A 7527-nucleotide genomic window follows, 5' to 3' on the forward strand; every position below is an offset into this window, starting at 1 on the left:
GCTGGAGACACAGTCAGAGGGGCCCATCTGAGAAAAAGGGGGAGCAGGTCGGGCAGCCTGCAGGCCAGGAGGCAGGGGCTGAACGCCAGTCCCTGTGGGGCCTCGCTCTGTGCGGCTGCCTCAGGAGGAGCCTGCTGTCTGGCGTCCTGGGCACTAGGCGGGGAATGAGACCCATTACCCGTCTTGTCTTTACCCCTGTACACAGTGGGGGCTTCATTGCCCCTGTGTAGCATGAAGCTCAGAGAAACCACCAAGGGTCTCTCTGCCACTGCTGGTGGTGAGCCATTGGGCAGGTGACGTCACCTCTCAGTTTCCCCAGGGATAGCAGGCGGGGCAGAGTGCAGTACACCGGAGGCTCCTTCCTCGGGGCCTCCTGTATTCTGGGGTCCTCCGGAAATGCCGGGAGCTGCACAGGACGACCTCTTCGTCGCCCAGGAGGCTGCAGGCAGCATGGATGCTTTGTGAGTGCTGAGATCTACAACCTGTGAGTCGAGGTTTCGTCTTAACTTCCCTGTGATCCGGGTGTCAAGTCCTTGTCGAGACTTCTAGGTTGACAGCCCCAGTGGTGGCTGCCTGGTGGGCAGGGGAGAGCTCAGCTGTGCTGGCCCGGATCCGAGCACGCCGCCTGCCCTGACCTCCCACCCCGCTCCCCTGGATTGCCCCTCCAAGCCCGCTTTGTCCTCTGCTGCTGCTCACTGACCCCTCCCCTGAGGGTCTACTCCCCAGACAGTCCGCCTGGCTCAGGGGAGAGTGTCCTGGGAGAGCCCTGTGGCACAGGGACTCCCAGGACAGCTCCTTATTTCATGGTGGCTCCTGAGCAGACAGTCACAGCCGTCCTTGGGAACCGGGGCCGGAGTGCGGAGCGTGTGCGACTCCTGGACAGGCACACGTCCTGCAGGCCTGTGGAGCTTTCTGCCTGGCCGGGTGAGGGCGTTAGAAGCACCACGCTCCCTTTGTTCGTTTAGGCCAGAACCAGTTGCGTGGAATGAAGGGAGAAGACCCTGGTAACATCCATGACCAACCTTGGCTGAGCGAATCAGAGCCTGCCTGCTGTCCCCAGCTGCATCAGCCGCATGTGCGAGTGGTGCCGGGGGAAACAGTAGGCTCTGTTTCTAAGGTGGAGGAGACAGTTATGTGGCACCTGGTGGTGCCCTCCCCATCTTACATCTTTCTCTTTCTGCTGAAAACTGGGGTGTGGGGGTGTGTCAGACTGTAGAAGAGTTGTAAAAATGTGTTAAACAATTGGTAAGATGCCCACTTCCCACATTGGCATGCCTGTAATCAGTGGGGCTTCCACTCCTGACTGCAGCCTCCTGCCAGTGCACACCCTGGGAGGCGGCAGGTGATGGCTCAAGTAGTTGGGTCCTGTAGGGTCCCTGCCTGCCCCATGGAAGACCTGGATTGTTTCTCACTCCTGGCTTCAGCCCAGCCCAGTCCTGGCTGTTGCAAGCATTTGAGGAGTGAACCAGAGGATGGGAGTGTCTCCCCACCCCCCTTCCTCTCTCTCTTTCTCTCCCCCTCTCAAATTTTTTAAATAGATGTTAATATCATAGCTCACAGCCAGCCTCTTTTCCCCACGTCTGTCCCCATTGTCTCCCCTCTCCATGGGAAGATGTCTGTCCCCATGTCAGAATTTCCGCCTTCAGAAGGACCCCAGTCACATGGAGTAGGGCCCACCCTGGTGCCCTGATGTCAGTTTGATGACATCTGTAAAGAACCTATTTCCAGGGGCTGGCGCTGTGGCACAGTGGGTTAATGCCCTGGCCTGAAGCGCCGGCATCCCATATGGGCAACGGTTCTAGTCCCGGTTGCTCCACTTCCGATCCAGCTCTCTGCTGGGGCCTGGGAAAGTGATGGAGGATGGCCCAAGTGCTTGGGTCCCTCATCCGCGAGGGAAGCCCGGAAGAAGCTCCTGACTCCTGGCTTCAGATTGGCGCAGTTCTGGCCGTTGCCGTTAACTGGGGAGTGAACCATCGGATGGAAGACCTCTCTCTCTCTCTGCCTCTCCTTCTCTCTCTGTGTGTAATTCTGACTTAAATATATCTTAAAAAAAAAAAAAAAAAAAAAAAACTATTTCCAGTCAGTCACACTCAGGGAGGCCCTAGAGGTCAGGACTGCAACCCAAGAAATTTGGGTGCCATGTTGCAACCGCTGACACTCCTCTGTCACCAAAGGTGACCACTGTGTCTTCTATGCATTTACATTTCTGCACCTTTATCTGTACATGAGGGGAACTAAAACAGAGTCATGTACCCTGCTACCTTGCTCTGAAACCTGTTGTTTGGTTTTTAATTGAATGTATCCTTGGCTTGTGACTACATGGATGGTGCCCTTCTCAACAGTTTCACTGTGTTCATAACATGGTTATGTTGCCATTTCCCAATCCAAAGCACTGTGCTATTGCCAACATTTGTTGAATACCTCCCTTGGCAGCCTTCTCGCTCTCTCTGTCCCTCATTTATCCTCACAATCACCTGATGAGGAAAATTAGTCCCATTCCCATTTGGTAGAAAAGAAAACAGTTTCAAGGAAGGAAATCTGCAGGCTCTGACTATCTGCTGGGTCTTAGTCCACCCGAACGAGGATGGACTGGGTCCAAAGAAAGGTAAGTGCGCCGCTCGCCCATTCCCCAGCCTCCCGATCCCAGAGACAATCAGAAGCAGCGGGGAGTCAAGTCAAGCAAGCAAGAACTCCGTTTATTGCACCTGTAGCAAAGCCTTTTAAAGCACAAGACCACAGGATACTGGGGCAGGGCATAAGGACCAACCAATTACTTAAAAGGTCATTTTACAGGGTGACTTTTTACAGGACCAGCCATATGTCTGTACACTCATCATCAGTCGTCACCTCCCCTGATGCTGCGCGGCCAATCAGCTTTGGTGGTAAACGACTTTGGGCACCGCCCACCTTACTTCCTTTGGGCGCCATCTTTAAATTGCCTCCTGTGCCTAATTTCCCCACAACTATCGGGGCTCCCTCAGCTGGTTCCTTGGTGTTTTTCAGATAGTTGTTGGTGACAATTGTAACCACGGAGAATGGGGCTGCTAGATAATTGGAAAGTTGGGGCAGGGAGGGTGAATTTCACATAAAAAAAATTTTTTTATCTGATTAGAAAAATGTAAGAGGCCAATGTGATGGTTCAGCAGGTTAAACCTCCACCTGCATTGTGCCAACATCCCCTATGGCCTCTGGTTCAAGTCCCAGCTGCTCCCCTTCCTATCCAGCCCCCTGCTAATATGCCTGGGAAAGCAATAGAAGATAGCCCAAGTGCTTCAGCCCCTGCCACCCACATGGGAGATCCAGATGAAGCTCCTGGCTCCTGGCTTCAGCCTGGCCCAGCCCTGGCTGTTGCAGCCACTTGGGGAATGAACCAGAAGATGTAACATTCTCTCTTGCTCTCTTGCTCTCTCTCTTCCTTTCTCTGTAAGTCTGCCTTTCAAATAACTGAATAAGTCTTTTTTAAAAAGAAAAATGTAAGATACAGTCCACCTAACCTTCTGGTTGAAATGGATGTGTGTTCCTTAACTTCTCCAATGAATTCAGAATAAATTCCTTGAGCCTTCTCTCCTGGTGGGGCTATCAGGCTTTGCCATAAATGTTTGAAGCTGGCAGTGAGCTCAGCACCTTGATCTCAATGCCTGGGCTGACTGAGGGCAGGAGGGTGATGCTTTGATGAATGAGCATCCATGACCTTTGCCAGGCCAGCCATACCAGTTTCAGCTTCTGCCTGGGAACTAACCAGCACGGGACAAAACTGACAGACCACTCAACTTCTGTCCCTGCCCTTTCAGTTGCCATAAACCCCTTTGCAAGAACAGTGTCTTTCACTGTTACTCCAAAACCCTATGGAAGAAAAAGACTATCTGTATCAGTGTTACACCTGAAGGTGAGTTTGCTGCCCGGCTGTCTTCTTGGGAGCATTTATGTTTTTTTGTTTTGTTTTGTTTTTTTGACAGGCAGAGTAGACAGTGAGAGAGAGAAAGGTCTTCCTTTTGCCGTTGGTTCACCCTCCAATAGCCGCCGCTGCCGGCGCGCTGTGGCCTGTGCACTGCGCTGATCCGATGGCAGGAGCCAAGTGCTCCTCCTGGTCTCCCATGGGGTGCAGGGCCCAAGTACTTGGGCCATCCTCCACTGCACTCCCTGGCCACAGCAGAGAGCTGGCCTGGAAGAGGGGCAACCGGGACAGAATCCAGCGCCCTGACCGGGACTAGAACCCGGTGTGCCGGCGCCGCAAGGCGGAGGATTAGCCTAGTGAGCCGTGGCGCCAGCCGGGAGCATTTATGTTATAAACCTTGTATCTAATAGTGGAATAAAACGTAGTGGTCTTTAAAAAAATTTCTTTATTATTTTAAAGGCACAGACACAGAGCTCCCACTGCTACTTCACTCCCCAAACACTCACAACACCTGCGACTAGGCCAGTTAGAAAGCAGGAGCCTGGAACTCAATCCAGATCTCCCACACGATGGCAGGAACCCACGTACCTGAGCCATCACCTGCTGCCTCCCAGGGTGTGCATCAGCAGGAGTGGAGCTGGGACGCAAACCCAGCCACTCCTTTATAGGATTCAGGTGCGTCAGTGGTGTGTTAATCACTATGTTACCTACTTTAACTCTGTACCGCAGGCCTTCTGTTGGAATATGTGTGATTTGTACCCTTGAGCTCTCAGATTCAATGTGAGAAGAACAAATGAAGGGAAGGGCAGAATGCAGGAGACTTGAGGATAGCCCTGCCCCATGGTTGGTCACTCATTTTCCTGGCAACCTTGGGAGAAAGGAAAAGCTACTGGATGGGTGATGCCATTCTATTCAGCTAATAAAATGCAGTCTGTGAGTTCACCAGGAGAGACTTTTTTCCAACAAAGCTTTTTTTTTCCTCCTAATGTGAAATAGCTTACTTTTTCTTGATATTTGAGATTAATATTTTTAATGTACATTATAGTCAAAGGTTTAATGGCTATATTAAATAAAGAGTCCAACAAATAAAAGGTAATAGTCTAGTAGTTCAAAACCATATAAAATAAATAAAAATCACCTGAAATTCTCCCACTAAGAGATAACCATCGATTAGCATCCAGATTATTTTTCAAGAACAGCCCTGAGCTTTTGCCTTCAACATGTGTAACCGTGTTCACAGCAGTTGTTTATGCTTTCTTGTAAATGTAGTGAGTTTCAGGCTCACCACCAATCCAGCAGCACAATACTGCATTCTATAGAGTTCTTCATACTTGGAGTTAAGTCTCAGGTGGTTTTCCCAGGAAGAGTCTAAAAGTGAATGTTATTTTCTGAGTTTTTGCATTAAAAAGGATGTCTTTCTATTGCATACACACATGTCCAACAGCTTGGCTGAGTACAGAATCCTTGGCCAACAATCCTTCCCCCCGTGAAAATGCTGGATATATGACCCTTTCTCCTGGCATTTATTGTGAAAAAGATCATTGTGAGTCTTCTCCAATTTTTGTTCATTGGTAACATTTTTTAAACATAGATCTTGTTACTAAAGCCTTTTGCTTGTATATAACATTTTTTTCTGAAATTCAGTGAGCCTTTTTTGGTTTGTAAAACGGTATTTTTCTTTTATTAGAGAGCAAGAGAGCTCCCACCCCTAGGGCCAGAAACAGCCAGGGGCCCAAAGCTGGAGCTGGAAACTCAATCCGAGTTTCCCACACGGGGAGCAAGAACCCAACTACTTGAGCCATCAGCCCTGCCTCCTAAGGTCTTCGTGAAGAGGAAGCTGGAGTCAGGAGCCAGGAATCATACTCAGGTACTCTGGATGTAGAGCACTGTTGTCTCAACCATTAGACCAAAGGTGTGCTGCCTTCCACCCCTAGATTTTTTTTATTTATTTATTTGAAAGGGGATTTACAGAAAGACAGAGAGGGAGAGGTCTTCTATCCACTGGTTAACTCCCCAAATGGCTACAACGGCCAGAGCTGAGCTGATCTGAAGCCAGGAACCAGGAGATTCTTCCAGGTCTCCCAAAGGGTGCAGGGGCCCAAGGACTTGGGCCATCTTCTACTGCTTTCCCAGGCCATAGCAGAGAGCTGGATTGGAAGTGGAGCAGCTGGGACTTGAACCAGTGCCCATATGGGTTGCCAGCACTGCAGCAGTGGCTTTACCCAGTACTCCTCAGTGCCAGCCCTCCAGATTTTTAATACAGCAGAGTTTTCTTCTAGTATTTCTTTGATGATTGCTTCTCCTTACAGTTCAAGTTCCTCAGACAGGTAAGTTATAGATTGGCTTTCTAATCTTCCTTATCATATCCTCTCATCATTTTCATCCTGACCTTTTGTTAAATTGCACTCTGGGATTTTTAACTTTCTTTCTCTCTCTCTCACTCTTTTTTTTTTTTTTTCTTTGCTAAAGAAGCATTTCTCAAAGGGTAGTCTGCAGATCCCTGAGACCCCTTGAGATCAAACCTATCTTAAAAAAACATTATTTGCTTTTCCTGTTGTGTTGACATTTGCACTGATGGTGCAAAAGCAATGAAGGGTAAAAGGCTGCTAGTGCCTTAACACCAATCAAGACAGAACTACTAAGCTGCTAGTTTAGTCGTTGTAAGCCATGCATGCTCTTAAGACAAAATGTCAGTTTCACTTAAGAATATGCTCAAACAATAAATATTATTATTTATATAAAATACGGACCCTTGCCTTCACATCGTAACATTCTCTGTGACAAAATGGAACATAATCATTTCTGTTGTCTTAGGGCAAAACGTCTGCAGTTGTTTTGAGTTGCAAAGCTGAACTACCTGTTTTTATCACAGGACACCACTTTTACTTGAAAGAGCAACTGACAGGCTGTCATTACAGCTTTATTGTCATGGTTTTTCAGGCAGGGATATTTGGCAGACAAAAGATGAGCAGAACAAGCCTGTTACTTCAAGGAAGACAGCAGTGTTTGTTGCCAGTGACAAAATGTGAGCAGTCAAGCAAAAATTGGAATTTTGTAAAACATGTGTCTGCTACTGTTGGCCTTGACAGTTTCCCAATAGACATTTCTCATAAAATTGTTGGTGATCATAAGAAATGTGAGTTTTTCAGCACTCTGGCCTCAGAATCAGCCCTTAAGGCATGCGGATCCAGCTGAAAAGCCCAGGAGAGTATTTCAGGCATGGAAAGCCAAGACACTCTGGCCAAAAAAAAAAAAAAAAAAAAAAAAAACTAAATGAAAGATCTCCGCAAATGAGATCCCAGTGGAAAGAACAGGTCATCAAAGAAGGAGGTACCTTTCTCTGAGGAGAGGAGAGAACTTCCACTTTGCTTATGGCCTTGTCTCAATATGATCAGAGTCAGTGAACTCAAAAGGCTTCCATAGCCTTGGTAACTCCTGACAAGAGCCTGGGGTGATTACTGATGCCATAAACAGGAGTGTCAAATTGTTAAGTCAACAACAGGAGTCACTGTGCACTTACTCCTCATGTAGGATCTCTGTCCTGAATGTGCTGTACATTGAGATTTAATGCTATAACTAGTACTCAAACAGTATTGCTCACATTGTGTTTCTATGTGGGTGCAAACTGTTGA

Source organism: Oryctolagus cuniculus, chromosome 2 (genome assembly GCF_964237555.1).
Source record: "Oryctolagus cuniculus chromosome 2, mOryCun1.1, whole genome shotgun sequence".
Lineage (NCBI taxonomy): Eukaryota > Metazoa > Chordata > Mammalia > Lagomorpha > Leporidae > Oryctolagus > Oryctolagus cuniculus.